Below are 16101 nucleotides of genomic sequence, written 5' to 3' on the forward strand. Positions count from 1 at the left end.
ATAAGTCTTGCTCCCTGCCTTAAATTTATTGATACTCCAGATAAGTCTTGCCCCTGCCTTAAATAATTTCTTTTAAAATTTTATTTATTTGCCTTGGTTATTCTTAAATTCAGGCAAAATGCTATGGACTCTTTCAACACTGGCCAAAAATTAAACAGATCTAATCTGTATTGAATGCCTAACACACATTTATGCATTCAATTTTTAATGATTTTTTTTTTTTTACCTTCTTAGTTATTTGCTTTCCTGTGGGAAAGCTATAAAGGGAGCCCAAAATGATGAAATCCTAGAAGGACTTAGAGTATTGTTGGGAGACATGCTATAAATCTGTGAAGTGCTTAGTCATAATAATAGTTTAAGACAAAAGTACGAGAGCTATCGCAAGACAGCACTTGACTGATTGCCAAATAAGTGGTGCAGACAAAGATTCCATGGTTTTGAGATATTATATATTGATTTCAGGAGATTGAATTGGACTGGGTACAGTCCAATACCAAGGGGTAAATAGGTATAAGCAAGGCACTAACAAAAATTTCCACCAAAATACAATAAGGGCAATCCCCTTGACAGGCTTTGAGGAAAAGAAGAAGAAAGATGGAAAGACGCTAGCTTATCCTGAATCTCGGGAAGTAAAAGGAAAAATGTTATGGTTATGATTATGAGGCAGAAGTAAACTATAGTTGTAGTCTCTTGAACATTAAGTAGGAAAAAATTAGAGATACCATTTATTTATTTTAAAATTTTTTATTGAGCCTATTTTGTTTTCTTCTCCAGGGCCAGGAATACAAAGGCGGCCCTCATAGCTGTGGCTCTTGCTCTCTTGGCTCTTACAAATGGGCAATGTGAATCCATAAGTTGCTATGGGAGCACAGAGGAAACTTCTAGCTCAACTGCCTTGAGGGCTAGTAAAGTCTTTCTAGAGGAGGTGACATTTTAGTTGAGACCTAAAGTTCGGTAGGAAATAGCTAATTAAGGGAGGCTGGGAGTATCAAAAAGATTGTTCCAAGCAGAGAAAACAGCACGCATGATGGCACAAAAGTGAAAGTGCATTTGGTCTATTTTGCAAAAGAAAAGCTTAGTTTGCTAGAGCCTACTGTTTGAAGCAGGAAGCTGTAAGGTTAAGGCTGAAGAAATAAGCAGGGACCAAATTATGCAGGACTTTGGGCTTTCAGAATAAAACTAGGGCCTGGAGAAGAGAGGAGGAAATAAGATCTTGAAGGGTTTTATCCAGAAAATAGCATAAGACTTGCACCTATGAAAGGTTTCTCTGGGTGCTATGTGGGGATTAGATTGGAAGGGGCAAATAGCCTAATTATAAAGCTGTGTCAATCATTTGGGCAGGAAATGATAGTGCTGAATTACAGCAGTAGACATGAAAATGGAGAGAAGAGGGTGAGTTTGACAGATATTTAGGAGTCAGACTCTGTAAGATTGATCATGGCTTAGATGTGGAGGATAAGAGAGAGGGAGGAGTAGAGGATGCTTCTTCCAGGTTTCTGGCCTTACTGTATTGCAATTGCATTCTGCTTGTCACTGAGTCATCAAAGGAATTAATGTGGGCATGGACTCTCTAAGTGGCTTATTTGGCTGAGTGATCTGTAGATGAATGCGCACCTTTCCACCCCAAGTTCCTATTGCTGCTCTCAACTCTATCTGCCATATCTCATTTTTCTCGTGGGATCTTACCTAAATCCCAGGAAAACTCAGATTGGGGGTGAAAGGTGGTGGAGAGGAAGAATAACTAGAAGATTTAAGATGATCACTTCACTGAATTTGTTTTTTTCTTTCCAAAGTACAAGTTTTCCCCTGCCTTTGGTCTGCTCCACAGAATGAATTCCCTTTTCTGGTTTTGTCTGCTGCTCACAGAGAGAACAGTGCTACTCGGAGAAATAAACAAACAATTCTCTGCTTTGTGGCTGGCAAGGAGGGCCTGACCTTCACTACTCAGTGGCAAAGAAAATGTGATCTCTCCTCTCTCCTAAAGGCCTCCACGTTCCTTTTCCTAGCAGACTGGAAGGAGGAGCCAAAGGAAGCCCAGAACTGGCTCTGGGCAGGGAACCTCCACCCCTTCACCTACTTAGCTGAAAATCTGTTAGAGGTAAAATAAACATTATAGCAGAACTGTCATCTGCTAATCGAGATGTGTAGGTGAGAGGGGACCCTGGGGAGTCCAGAGAGAGGTGTCTGACAGATGGCTCAGCTTCCGGTGAACAGAGAGGGTCCCTGCACCACAGCACAGAGCCAGGAAAATTATGTAGGTAATTAAGCTCAGGCTTTTGGTATGGAAGGTCAGGAGGGAAGCCTTGAGAGGCGCCTTTTTAAACTGCATCTTTAACCTGCTCTCATTTTAGAAAAAGCCTGGATGGTTTCTCTAACTGTTCCCTTTCTGCATTAGAATCCAGAAAGATGTAGCTTTAAGTCTGCAGTGGAAATGGCAATGCTGCTGGAGACATCAATTTTTTGTGTTTCTGAGACAGACTAACATCCGTTCCAAGAGCGCTTTCCCCACATGCTGGGGTGAGATGTGACAGAAGTGTGACAGAGGCCCTTGTTTCCACCAGCTTTTCAAAACATTCCTGAGAAGTTTGATCTTGCTTGGCAGGAGCTTCTTGCCGGCTGTGCTGGTAAAATAACGAGGAGTCCCCTTTTGTGAGCTGTTTTTCATCCTGGTGGCACTTTTCAAAGCACTGCATCATTAGCCAGGCTGGAAATGGTTTTCAAAGATTGCTTTGCTCAAGCAGGCAGTGCAGGGCCAGAGGCAATGCAGAGTCAGAGAGGCTGTAGGTGGCCAGAGGACAGTGCTTGGGGGTTTTGTGCCCTGTGGGAAGCCTCAGAACAATCCTCCTTGTGGCTGCACTGTTCTCAGAATTGGCAAGGGATGGAGCAGAGGCCCTCAGTGTCTCCTGGGTCATTTTGTAATGTGTCCTAAGAAAGACAGGGCAAGAAAAGAAGGTTATGACATGCAAGTGGGGTTGGAGAAATAATAGCAAAGATTATTCTCTCTTCCATCTGTGTAGGGTGGTGTGGGCTGGGAAACTTTATGAAGTTTAATCTATGACCTCCAACTTCACCTTTTGTCTCATATCAGAAACTATCAGCTACTGAACCCAGACCTGTGAACGGGGAAACCCACGGAGTGGACAGAGGAAGTCAATATGCTCTGATTATAGAGATTTCCAAACCCAAATGCTGATATTCTCAAACTTTGGTCTATATCCCAATCACCTAGATTGGTTTCTTTTTTTTTTTTTTAAGTAAATTTTCAGAGTTGACTTTAGAGTCCCTGAATCTGATTCTCCAGGTTGAGAACAGGCCACAGGCATTTTTAATGAGCCCTTTGAGGGCATGAAATGCACATGGAAGTTTGAGAATCATTGTATTGGAGCTGCTGTATTTATCTTTATCCTTTTTTTCTTTATTTGCATTTGTTCTTGAAAATTCTGCTTTCCTCAGGCATTAGAGGGGCCCAGGGACATCCAGTTGAGCATGGGTGTGTACCACAGCAAAGGTATTTGAGAACTCCAGTGGAGGAGTGCTGGGGACTCAGGTTCAAAACAAAGGCCTCCTCAGGCGGGGCAGCTAGGTCGCTGCTGGAGATGCAGAGCAGGCTGTCAGGCCATCTCAGACAGCTGGGAGTGGAGGCTCTGATTCAGAAATGTCAGGGCTGCTGAGGAAGCCTCTCTGGAGAGCTGCTTGCTCCCAAAGAATGAGATAATAATTGCATTGAAAATTACGGAGGAGCAGAAGACTTGTAGAACACATTGGAAATTTTAATCACTTTCTCAGAATGGCTTTGATTAACATTCTCTTTAGCCCTTCCTAGGTGTGTCCTAAGCCTCCCTCATTCTAGCTGACAGGTAATTAGTGCTCTGGCTTGGGAGAAAGATGCACGCTTCTCAGATCAAGTAAGATAATGCACACGAAGACACTGCAAAGACTGTAAGGACCACAGCGGAAGGGCTAGCTCCGAATCCCCCCGTGGCTCATATGCTGGGGACAGCATGCCCTGTCATCTCATAACATTGCTCTTGCTGCCCTCCCGCTGTCCAGAATGCCCTCTCTGCTTTCTCCCCCTGTGAATTCCCCCTCATTTCTCAAGGCTGAATTCAAATGAAAATGCTAGAGTCATTTCATTTTCCCTGGCAGAACTAAGCATTCTGTGCCCACTGCTACTAAGGCCACTTGAAAAAGGCTGCATAGTCTCTGGTATGTTGTAGGCCTGATAAATATTCTCATTCCGTTGCCTGACAAATATTCTCTTCCTTCAGCTCACCATTTCTTGATTTGCATGTCTGTCTCCTCTTCAGCATAAGAAATGAGCTTATTCTTCTTGGTATTCTCAATGAGTACGTAAAGCCAACTAGTAGGTGCTCAATAAATGGCTGTTGAATGGAAACATAAGTATCAGTTAGAAAAGGTGACCTGAAAGAGGTTAGGTGAAAAGAAATTATTTGCTTTGTTACACAGAGCCCTCCTGGAATGCTATATTGATCTAATGTTTAATCTAAGAACAGTATGGAAGGAGCTTTTCTTTTTTTTTTTCAGTTTCCTTTTTTAAATTTTATTTATTTTTATTATACTTTAAGTTCTAGGGTACATGAGCACAAAGTGCAGGTTTGTTACATATGTATACATGTGCCATGTTGGTGTGCTGCCCCCTTTAACTTGCCATTTACATTAGGTATTTCTCCTAATGCTATCCCTCTCGCCTTCCCCCACCCCATAACAGGCCCTAGTGTGTGATGTTCCCCACCCTGTGTCCAAGTGTTATCATTGTTCAATTCCCACCTATGAGTGAGAACATGCGGTGTTTGGTTTTCTGTCCTTGCGATAGTTTGCTCAGAATGATGGTTTCCAGCTTCATCCTAATTCCAATGCATAAGCCACTAAAAAATACCCTGGCCAACATACCTAGATTCTAATGTCATACTATCCTGGTGGTAAATGGTGATGCTTCATGCTGTATTCATTTATAGTTCAACATAGTTTATGAAGCGGCCTCTTCATGCCTCAGTTTTTCCATCTGCACTGTGGGGCAGAGCAAATCCTGACTATCATGAGTAATCCTGCCTTCTCTCCTCTGATATCTTCGGAAGAAGGCAGATGTCACTGGAGGTGGGTGTGTATAGCTCAGAAAAACAGAGCCATTTGTCACATGTAGTGACAGGCACTAAGGGCAGGGCTTGAGGGAGAAAAGAGAGTGAAAGAGAGAATCAGAATTGCGTCTTTTTTTCTTCATTTTACTCTGATGCCTACTCCACATGGAATTATCCTAACGGGCACATAGGAGGAGAGACTAGCATTTACTGCACTGATAGCACATTACGGGAGACCTTTATTTAAAGTGGGATCCTCAGACCAACAACATTGACACCACCTGGAGCTATCTCGGCTCACTGCAACTTCCGCCTCCTGCATGCAAGTGCCTGCACCAGCCTCTGTCACCAGGCCGCAGTGCAGTGGTGCGATCTTCACTACAACCTCCGCCTTCCGAGTTCAAGCGATTCTCCTGGCTCAGCCTCGCTAGTAGCTGGGACTACAGGAACGCGCCACCACGCCCAGCTAATTTTTGTATTTTTAGTAGAGACAGGGTTTCACCATGTTGGCCAGGATGGTCTCAATCTCTTGACCTCGTGATCCGCCCTCCTCGGCCTCCCAAAGTGCTGGGATTACAGGCGCGAGCCACTGCGCCCGGCTAGGAACTTCTTAAAGATGCAGAATCTTAAGTTCCCATCCTAGATTTACTGAATCGGAATCTGGCTTTTAATAAGATCTACCGGTGATTCACATGCATATTAAAATTTGAGAAGCACGAGCATAGAGTAGTTTCAAAAACGTTTGTGAGAGTAAAAGGAGAAGTGGGGAAGAAAAGATGCAGAGGATGTTTAAAAGATATTCTGCCCACCAGGATACAGTGAAATGGAATACATTTTCTCATGCAAATAACTAGAAAGTGCTATGGTGAGGTGGTGGGAGAAAGGGAGGAAGGACTTTTATTTAGCTGCAGACTCACTCAGGGAGTTGACAGAAAAAACATCAATGTGTGAGCTCAGACCAAAGCAGCGTACCCACCCAGCACAATGAGACAGGAACCTAACAGAGCTTGGAGGCGTGTTGGCTGCTCTCCTGGCCCTGCGCCTTCAGATCTCCTATGGTGTACCCGCCCAGACCTGCCCTGTCATTCACCATGGTAGCAGGATACCCAGGACTTTGCCCCAGGGGTGGTCATGGAGGTGGGGTGTCAGTGTGATCTAGTTCTGTTTTACGATGAATTCTCTTGTCTTCATTTAACTGGAGTCTTAAACTGAATTTCCCCTACCAAATGTAGGGACTTGGTTTGGAAGCCTCTCTGTGGGAAACACAGTACACTCATGTGTGTATGTGTCTGTGTGCATGCATTCAGGTCTTTGAGATATAATTTACACATAATAAAATGCACAGATAAGTGCTCAGTTTGATGAGTTTTGACAATTGTATGCACACACCCATGTATATGCCAACCAAACTAGATATTTTCATTATTCCAGAGAGTTTCTATTTGTCTCTTTACAATCAATCCTTCTGTCTCTTCACCCACTTGGAGGCAAAGGGTTCTGGTTTTTATTCCCATAGGGAGTTCTAGCTGGTCCATGTCTTTGCCCCAACGGTTGGTGTTACCGATCTTCGTGATTTTTAGCCATTCTAGTGGGTATTAAATGGTTTCATTGTGATTTCAATTTACATTTCCCTGATGACTCATAATGTTGAGCCTTTTTCATGTGTATATTGTCCATTTATATATCTCTTTTTGTGAAATGTCTGTGCAAATCTATTGCCTCTTTTTAAAAACGTTGTTACCTTTTATTGTTGATTTGTAGGAATCGTTTACACATTTTGGATATACATCCTTGTCAGATGTATGCATTGCAATTTTTTTCCCCAGACTTTGGGTTCCCTATTCATTTTCTTCATAGTGATTTTTGATTAGCAGAAATATTTTAATATTTATGAAGTACAATGATTTTTTAATATTTATGAAGTACAATGTATCATTTTTTCTTATTAGTCAGTGCTTTTTGTGTCCACAGAAATCTTGCCTTCCTCAAGGTCACAGAGGTATTCTTCTATGCTTTCTTTTTGAAATTTTGTGGTTCTAGCTTTTACATTTTGGTCTGTGATCCGTCCCAAATTAGTTTTTGTGTAAAGTGTAAAACAGAGGTTGAGGTTTGTTTTATTCCATACAAAGTTCTGTATGGAATAAAACACCTTGGGCTTTGGCTAAAAGCCAGTTAACTTTGTGTGGGGAACTATTTTTGGACTATGTGTTCTGTTCCATTGGATTGATCTGTCTATCCTTATTCCAGTGCCACACAGTTTAATAACTGCATTTTAATGAAATTCTTGATATCAAGTAGTGTAAGTCTTCCAACTTCCCTCAACTTTTTAAAGTTTAGCTATTCTAAACCCTTTACATTTCCATGAAAATCATAGAATTAGCTTGTCATATTTCTTTTTAAAAGCCTGTGGCATTTTGACTGTTTTTTAAAAAATTGAATCCATAGGTTAATGTGAAAGAATGGCTATCTTAACAATATCGAGTCTTGTAATTCACGGACATGTTTGTTTATTTAAGTCTCTAACTTATCTTAGCAATGTTTGTGGTTGTCAGTGTAGGCATCTTTTGTACCTTTCATTAGACCTCTAGATATTAAATCTTTTTGATACTATTATGAATAATTGTTTTAATTTTTTTTACTTGTTTGTGACTACTATGTAGAAATTCAATTGATTTTCACATATAGAAGTCCATTTATATTTGAATGTTGAACCAACTTTGCATTCCTGGTATGAACTCACTTAGATTGTGTTATAGATATGTGGATATTATTTCCTAACACTTTGTTAGTGATATTCATATCTGTATTCACAAGGGACTCATGGTCTGAAGTTTTGTTTTCTTGTAATGTCTTTGTCAGATTTTGATGTCAAGATTGTGCTGGCTTTCTAAAATGAGTTTGGAAGTATTCCTGGCTCCTATATTTTCTGAGTTTATGTAACATTAGTATTATTTCTTCCCTAAATATTTGATTAAATTTACTGTTGAACTATCTGGGGCTAAAGTTTCCTTTGTGGGAATATTTTTGAATATAAACTTAATTTCTTTTTTTATCATATATATTTATGGCTATTAAGGTTTTCTATGTCTTGTTGCAGTTTTGGTAATTTGTGTCTTTTGAGGAATTTGTCCATTTAATCTAAATTATCAAATATACTAACATGAAGTTGTTCATCATATGGCTTTATTTTCTTTTTAATGTGTATAGTATCTATAGTGTTGTCTCCTTCATTTCTGATACCAAAAATTTATATTTTCTTTTTATTCTTGATAAGTGTTTGGATTACAACTGCTGCTTAACAAATTATCCCTAGCATTAGCAGCTTAAGACCACAAATTTAATTTACTCATGGTTTTGTGGGGCTGAAATTTGAGAAAAGCTCAGCTGAACAGTTCTCACGTGGAGCCTTTAATGTCATTGAATTCAGTTGTCAGTTGGGGCTCCAGTCATGTGAGACTCAACTAGGCAGGATGTCCAAGATGGCTTCCTCACATGGCTGGCAGCTGGTGCCTGCTGTTGGCTGGGAGCTCAGCTGGGGCTGTTGATGGAGTGTTTACCTGTGGCCTCTCCAGCTTAGCAGCTGTCTTCTTCCAGAGCAAGCATCCCAAGAGAACCAGTTGGAAGTTGTTTGGCTTTTCCCTACATAGATTGAAAGTAAAACATTGCCATGTTCACCAAATTTTACTGGTTACAAGCAAGTCACTGAGGCCAGCCCAAATTAAGAGGAAGAAATATAGAGTCCATTTCTTGATGAAAAGAGCATCAAAAATTTTAAATCACATTTTATAATCTTCATAGCAGTCTAGGTGGGGGTTACCAATTTTATTCATCTTTTCTAATAATAAATGTTTGCACTGATTTTATCTGTTTGTCCATTTTTTATTTAATTGATTTCTGTCCTTATTTTTGTTACTTATTTTCTTCTACTTACTTTAGATTTAATTTGCTCTTCCTTTTCCAGCTTTTAAGATGGAAGTAAGCTTAGATCACTGATTTTATGTCTTTCTTCTTCTTCTGATAAAGATATCTACAACCACAAATTTCTGAAGTATTAAAAATTTGTATTTTGTTGTTTGTTTGTTACATAGTCTCTGCTGTAGGGTCATATAGGCAGCCAGCTTCAGGGTGCCAGCAGGCCATAGGAGTTAGAACTGACTACACTGCTCTTTTCTAGAGTATACTGGTTAAAAACATAGACCTGAAGCCATGCTGTCTGGGTTTAATCCCACCTCCGCACTCACCAGCTACATGATCTTGTCAAATTGCTTAGCCTCTTTGTGACTCCATTTCCTCTCAAATCATAGATTAACAGATTACTGACAGGCTGAATTCAAATCTGTTAAGTAAAATAATGTGTAAAGTGGGGATGGTAATGATGATACCTACCTCAAAGGTTGTTATGAGGGTTAAAGGAGTCGGGATTTGTAAAGTGCTCAGAATATAATTTAAAAATATATTTCTCAGTACTCTTGTTATAGTAAAATAGGAAGGCAAATAGGAGGCTCATTAAGTCATTCAAATGATTATTACATGAGTCAGGCAACTGTGCTGGACATCAGTCTTACCATCTAAAGTCACTCTAAAGCTCTACTGTCATTTACTTTCAACATTTTAGGATAACAGCATCATATGTTCTATAAAATTTACAGTTACTGTCTTTGTTCTTGCAGCTATTGATTGTTACTAAGTCTTAAGTACCAGGCTAAGTCTATTACATATAGAATATTATTTAAGCCTCACAACATATCTTCAAAGATGCTAACTTTGATGGTATCTTGAGGTGAATTAGCCATCACTGTCCCACCTCTGAGTCTCCTTAAAACAAGGACTGCTGTCTTAATCCCCACTCTAGTTTCTTGTCAAGACTAACTAGGGCAGTTTTCCAGTTGGTGCCTCTGGAAATATTGGACATCCTGATTTTTCAGCTGTCTGGAATTGATGGAAAATGTAGTTTCAAGCCAGGGAAGATAATAGAGCATAGGGGTTAGAAGCAGAAGCTTTACAATCGGACAGATCCGAGTTGGAGTCCTGACTCTACTCTTTACTAGCTATGTGACCTTGAGAAAGTTCTTTAACATGTAGTCAGCCATCCTTTCATTCATTCCAAAAATATTTACAAGCATCTGTGTAATTCCAGGCTTTGTTCTAGGCTCTGGGGAGACAGCTGGTAATGAAAGAAACTGCAGTCTCTGCTCACATGAACTTTACATTCAGTGGTTTTATGACTTCTTTATAGGATTGTGGGGAGCTTAATTGGGATAATGTAGGTAAAATGCTTAGTGTAGTGCCACTGGAATATATTTGAAAAGGAATAATATCAGGGAAAATGCAGACACCTTCCTGAATTTTATATTGTTTTCAGACATCTTTTGCTTGACAATAGTGTAGAGGAGTTGCCTTCCAGAATAGCAGTGATTTTTGGAATAACTGATCTGAGGATTGTCCTTCCTTGGCCTCTTTTCAAAGGTGACCAAGAGATGGAAACATACCTAGGATCTTTTATTATAGCAATTCAAAAATATTTATGATAGCTTGTAGAATAATTTGAGAGTAAATTTCATGCACTCCTCAACCAAGGAGCCAGCATTACTGGTCATTTAATTGTCCACCCTTCATTGTTTATTTCAATTCTTCAGAAAAATATTCTAGACAAGACTGAAGGTCAGCATTTCATCTTTAAGCTTATTCTAAACCTAAATATTATTGCCCTAAATCTGACTGTACATATAAGAGTAATAAAGGGATTAAGTGGATAAAGAAGATTAATATGGAATGAACCTCTCTATAATTCAAAACAGAAACTACCAATATCTGTAAATTCGTACTCTATCTTCCTTCCTTTCAAAGTGTACAGACATTACCTTTATCCTATAAAAAATCAGCCCCTCAGATCTTATTCCACTTCTTTTCTGCATTATATCCCTTTCCTTGGTCATTTGTTTCTCCCCACTAGACTACAAGCTTCTCAAGGGCAGGCATCATGTTTCACATCTTTATGTCTTTTGTTCATATCCTAATGCCTGGCATAGAGTTGGTTTTCGATGTGTGTTTATTGAATTGAATTGAAATGACATAGATTTCCTCTCAAATAATAGATTAATAGATTATTGACAGGCTAAAATCAAATTCTTCTAAATCTTTTATCTGTTGATTTTATAAAGATTTCTAAAAACATCAAAATGATGGTAAATTTATTTTAAAACACTTTGAATGAAATTTAGCTAAATCCATCCAAAAGCTTAAGTTTAGATAGCCTCACAAAGATGCCATCTCAAACAATGAATTTATCATAGATTCCAGTGAAGAAACATTGTTGCAAAATCAGAAGTAGTACCTGCCTAATAATGTATATAATTCCATATTAAATGGTTTAAAGTATGCTCTTATTAACTACCACCTCTTTTTTAGCTTATTTATTTAAACAACTTGACATAAATATTATTAGATAATCTGATTGCACATTCTCTGGTTATAACAAACAGGAGGACAGACATTATCTTTTATTTGAGGACATATTTTTATAATTTTCAATTGGATGTGAATATAAAGAGGCTTTAAAAGCTGCTGAAACTTTTGGTTATTTCAGGAAGATTAGTGGAGAATTAATAAGAAAGGAAAAGTTAAAATTTAATCTGGAAAACTTGGGGGCAGGTGTATGGGGTAAAGAATTGGGGGATAAGTGTCACTCAACAAATATTTATTGAGCACTTACTATGTGCGAGCCACCATCTGAGTCTTTTAGATACAGAGAACCTTGCTCTTGCAGAGCTGACATTTAAGTTGGGAGAACATTCATTCAAAGAGATTCTAGTAATAATGAATTTCAAAAGGAACCCTTGTATCTCCATTTCTTAGCTTCCTGGAGCTTCTTCACCCTGTTGAAATGTGAACAGTCCCTTTCTACCTATAAACCCCACAGATTCAGAGAAATTAAGAAGGAACAGCATGGTCTAGCACAAAACAGGTGCTGTTATAACCTTCCTGGGGCACAGAGCACCTACCTGTCTTGAGAGGCTACTCAAGTAACTTCCCTGAACAGAAAAATGTTTCAAGGCGATTCTCTGTGTCTATACTAGAATTGACTGGCAACATCCCTGATACAATAAATAATAATATATAGAAGAAAATAAATGCCTTCTGTTTCCACAGGCATCTCTATAACACATGTGTCGCAAAAAGATCACAGTAAAAATTAAAGGAGATAATGTAAATTGTCTAGCACAGTGCCTGGCATGAGGTTAGCACTAAACACTTAAACATGCACACACACACAGTCTTCCTCAGCTGCAATGAGAAGTATACGGGCCCTGCCTCTGACAGAGAATGTAAATCAGGCTCCTAATTATTCAGCAGAGGCAGTGGGCTCCACCTCCTGCACATCTGGTATGCGTAAAGCATGTGAATCTCTCTTTAATCAACAACTCAGAATAATGGCATTTCCAACCCTCATCAGAGAATTCAACCAGGAATTGATTGTGATGAAGCTCTTGCCAAATGCTTGCTGGGACAGTTGATATTTGAGAGAAACTGCCTAATGAATTTGTTATCTGCATGCATTATTTTTCTAGGCTTTTTATTTGAATTAAGAAATCATGAGGAAAACTTGCCTGGACTATATTATTGCCATTCTGTATAAAATCCTTTGTTGAATTGACATGTGTTGCTTCTTTACATACTTTTTAGACAATCTGCATTAAAAATATCTGCCTAACATGGGGCCTGGCCCATGGTAGGTTCTTAATAAGTGTTTGAATATTGAAGGAATGAATCTGCTTGAATAGACTCATGATTTTTCTTCCTTTGATACAGCCATAAGTAAAAATAACAACCATTAGAATTTGCTTTTTATTCCTTCTCCTTCTAGGGAACTGCTCTTCATCCTTCATGTCTTAGCTGGATATCACCTTCTTTTTGGTCCACCCCTCTGACCCCTACCCCACTTTACTTTCTTCCTTAGGCAGGGTTCTAAGTTCTTCCCACCCTGCTCCCACCTCTGGCTTTGCACCTATCACATGTTTTTATAATTGTTTGCACTTATGTCTCCTTGTTGGACAAGGCAGCACTTCAGGGGATGACTGTGTCTTTTTCATTTTTGTAACTACAGTGTATGGCACAAGGCTTGGCCCAGAGTAGATTAATAAATGTTTAAATGTTTATACACCAACTGAACATTTCTTCCTTGAATTTAGCAATAGGAAAAAGTGATATTTTCAATGAATTTTTATTTAATTTCTGCTTTATGCAAAACACTTTCCTGATATTATAAGATCTTTGTGGTCCCTACAACTCAGGAGTTCTCCATCAGGTGAGGGAGACAGACATATCCATAAGCACATTCAAGGTTACCTGGATTCAGTGTTCTAATAGCAGTACAGAGACAGTGCTCAGTGGAGTAGGAGGGATGAAAGAGATTAATTCCAACACAGAAATAAAGGAGGCTTAAAGCTTGGGTTGACTTTGAATGGGTAGAATTTTAACAGACATCTATGAGGATGGGAAGCAGATACCAGGGAGAGAAAAAAGCTGTCTTCCTTTACTTGTTTTTAAATTTATTATCTATCCATCCATTCATCCTGCAGACTTTAATGAAGGACTCTGAGGTTTCCAAATGTACAGACTGTATTTTAATAGTTGTATCCATGAATGCCTAGCATGACCCTGATATATGGCAATTTTCCAATAGATGCTTGTTGGAGACTAAAGTTTATGAGTATAGAAGTAAATAAGACTGGAAAAGATGGTTGAAACCAAATTGGAAAGAACATAGTTCTGTTTATTGTAGGTGGTCATTGAAAGTTCTTGAGTTAGGGAGGAGTGCAATCAGATCTGGTTATATGTAAAGGATGGATTGTAGGAGAAATAACTAGAGATAAGACAAACAGCTAGATGATACTTTAAAGGTACAGGTGAGAGTCAATAAGGATGTGAATTAAGTAATAGAAGTGGAAGGGGCAAAGAACGGATGAGGAACTTCTGGTTTGAGTTGACGTTTCTCCTACATCTCTTTAAAAATCACCCCAAAGCAGGCCAGGCGTGGTGGCTCATGCCTGTAATCCCAACACTTTGGGAGGCCGAGGCGGGTGGATCACGAGGTCAGGAGATCGAGACCATCCTGGCTAACACGGTGAAACCCCGTCTCTACTAAAAATACAAAAAAGTAGCCTGGCGTGGCAGCTGGTGCCTGTAGTCCCAGCTACTCAGGAGGCTGAGGCAGGAGAATGGTGTGAACCCAGGAGGCAGAGCTTGCAGTGAGCCGAGATTGTGCCACTGCACTCCAGCCTGGGCAATAGAGCGAGACCCAACTCAAAAAAAAAATCACCCCAAAGCAATAAGGAGAACTAGAACAGGACATACATTCCAACACTGGTGAAACTAGGAAAACATATGTAACCCCAAACCACAATATATACAGACAAAACTATACAAGATGTTGAGAATTGATTTAGCAGATCACAGAAAGCCTAAAAAGATGAAAGCTAAGTGTTTGTGGATAGTATACCAGTGAAAAACAACTTTATTCATTCTGAAGAGCCACAGACAGACCAAAAAACTAAGGACACCAGGTGCTGTGGAAGGTTGTCTCAGTCAGTTTGGGCTGCTCTAATGAAGTTCCATGGACTGGGTGTCTTATAAACAACAGAAATTTATTTCCCACAGTCCTGAAGCCTGGAAGTCTGAGATTAGGGTGTCAGCATGGTTGGGTTCTGGTGAGGGCCTTCTTCCAGGTTGCAGACTGCCAACTTCTCCTGTATCCTGATATGGTGTGAAGGGAATGAGGAAACTCTCTAAGGTCCCCATTATAAGGGCATTAATCCCATTCATTCATTAGGGTTCAACACTCATTACCTAGTTACCTCTCAAAGTCCTTACATGTTAATACCATCGATACTAGGGGTTAGCATTTCAACAAATAAATTTTGAGGGAGCAGACACACACATTCAGTCTATAACAAAGGTGGAAGTGTGGTATAGTTGAAAACAGAGGAATTGGGTGAAAGTCTACAAAACAGTCAGTTCGACCTCCAGGCCTCCACCCTGGACATCCAGGTAACTGTCCCTCTCTTACTTTGGCAGGAGAGGAGAGATTTATTCTATGAAGCAGCTGAATCAGAGGGCTTCTGAATTCAGAGATACAAGGTATGGCAGAGAGCTTGGATGAGGTAACCAACTTAAAAGAGAGGTGTTACTTGAAAGGCTGCATCCTGAATGATAAGGCACTCAGCTCCCTTTCCCTACCCTAGCAAAGGCCATCTACTACACTTAAACCTCAATGGAAAAGACTGGTGCCTCCTCCTCTGGGGATCACAATGGCCAGGGAGAAAGAGGAAAGGGAATACAAGTGCATGCACACACACATGCATTTTCCCAAGGAAAACATCTATGGGTTGGATTTCAGCAGTATCAAGCCTCACTCAGTCACACAGGGTTTCAGTGTATCACTCTTAGAAATGAATGAAAAGCAGAGTCTGGATTTTTTAGAAAGGTCTATCGCAGAAAAAGCAGAGAGAAAAGAAAAGCTCTCCAAAAAAAGAATAAAAAAACAAGGAAAGAACAGAAGAAAACTTACCTTAAAGCAATAATTAATATCCCCAGACAGTCAAGGATGCTATAAAAAAGGAATTTGAAGAGAATAAGAAAAAGCTCCTATACATTCACAATATAGCAAAAATTAAAAATTTAAAAGAATTGGAACATGAAATTGATGAAGTCTCACTGAAAGTAAAACACAAAGATATGAATAAGAAGAGAAAAAACATAAGGAAAATGGAGAATTCTAATATCAAACTAATAGAGGTTGTAGAAAGATATAACAGAGAAAAATGAATAAATCAAAATTATCAAATGAATAATTTTATAACATTTTGGAAAACCAAACTACATAAGCATTTAGAGTAAAAGCCCAAAAAATGTTCCCCTAAAATAAACTGTACCAAGATACATCCTTAGGAAATTCAGTACACCAGGAATAAAGAAGTAATATAAAGATCTTCCAGAGAGTAAAAAA

At 39.3% G+C, this 16101-nt stretch overlaps 1 long non-coding RNA gene across 1 annotated transcript in view; it reads right to left on the reverse strand.

Annotated features, from left to right (window-relative positions):
* Positions 1-736: 736 nt before the first annotated feature.
* Positions 737-16101, reverse strand: part of LOC134733829 (uncharacterized) — a 30350-nt gene continuing 14985 nt past the window's right edge. The window contains exons 2-3 of the long non-coding RNA XR_010117383.1: positions 4274-4382; positions 737-2925 (exon numbers count right to left, since the gene is read on the reverse strand). This is a non-coding gene — a long non-coding RNA (uncharacterized lncRNA). The remainder of the gene's footprint in view (positions 2926-4273; positions 4383-16101) is intronic.

The sequence above is a fragment of the Symphalangus syndactylus genome, chromosome 12, assembly GCF_028878055.3.
Source record: "Symphalangus syndactylus isolate Jambi chromosome 12, NHGRI_mSymSyn1-v2.1_pri, whole genome shotgun sequence".
NCBI classification, from domain to species: domain Eukaryota; kingdom Metazoa; phylum Chordata; class Mammalia; order Primates; family Hylobatidae; genus Symphalangus; species Symphalangus syndactylus.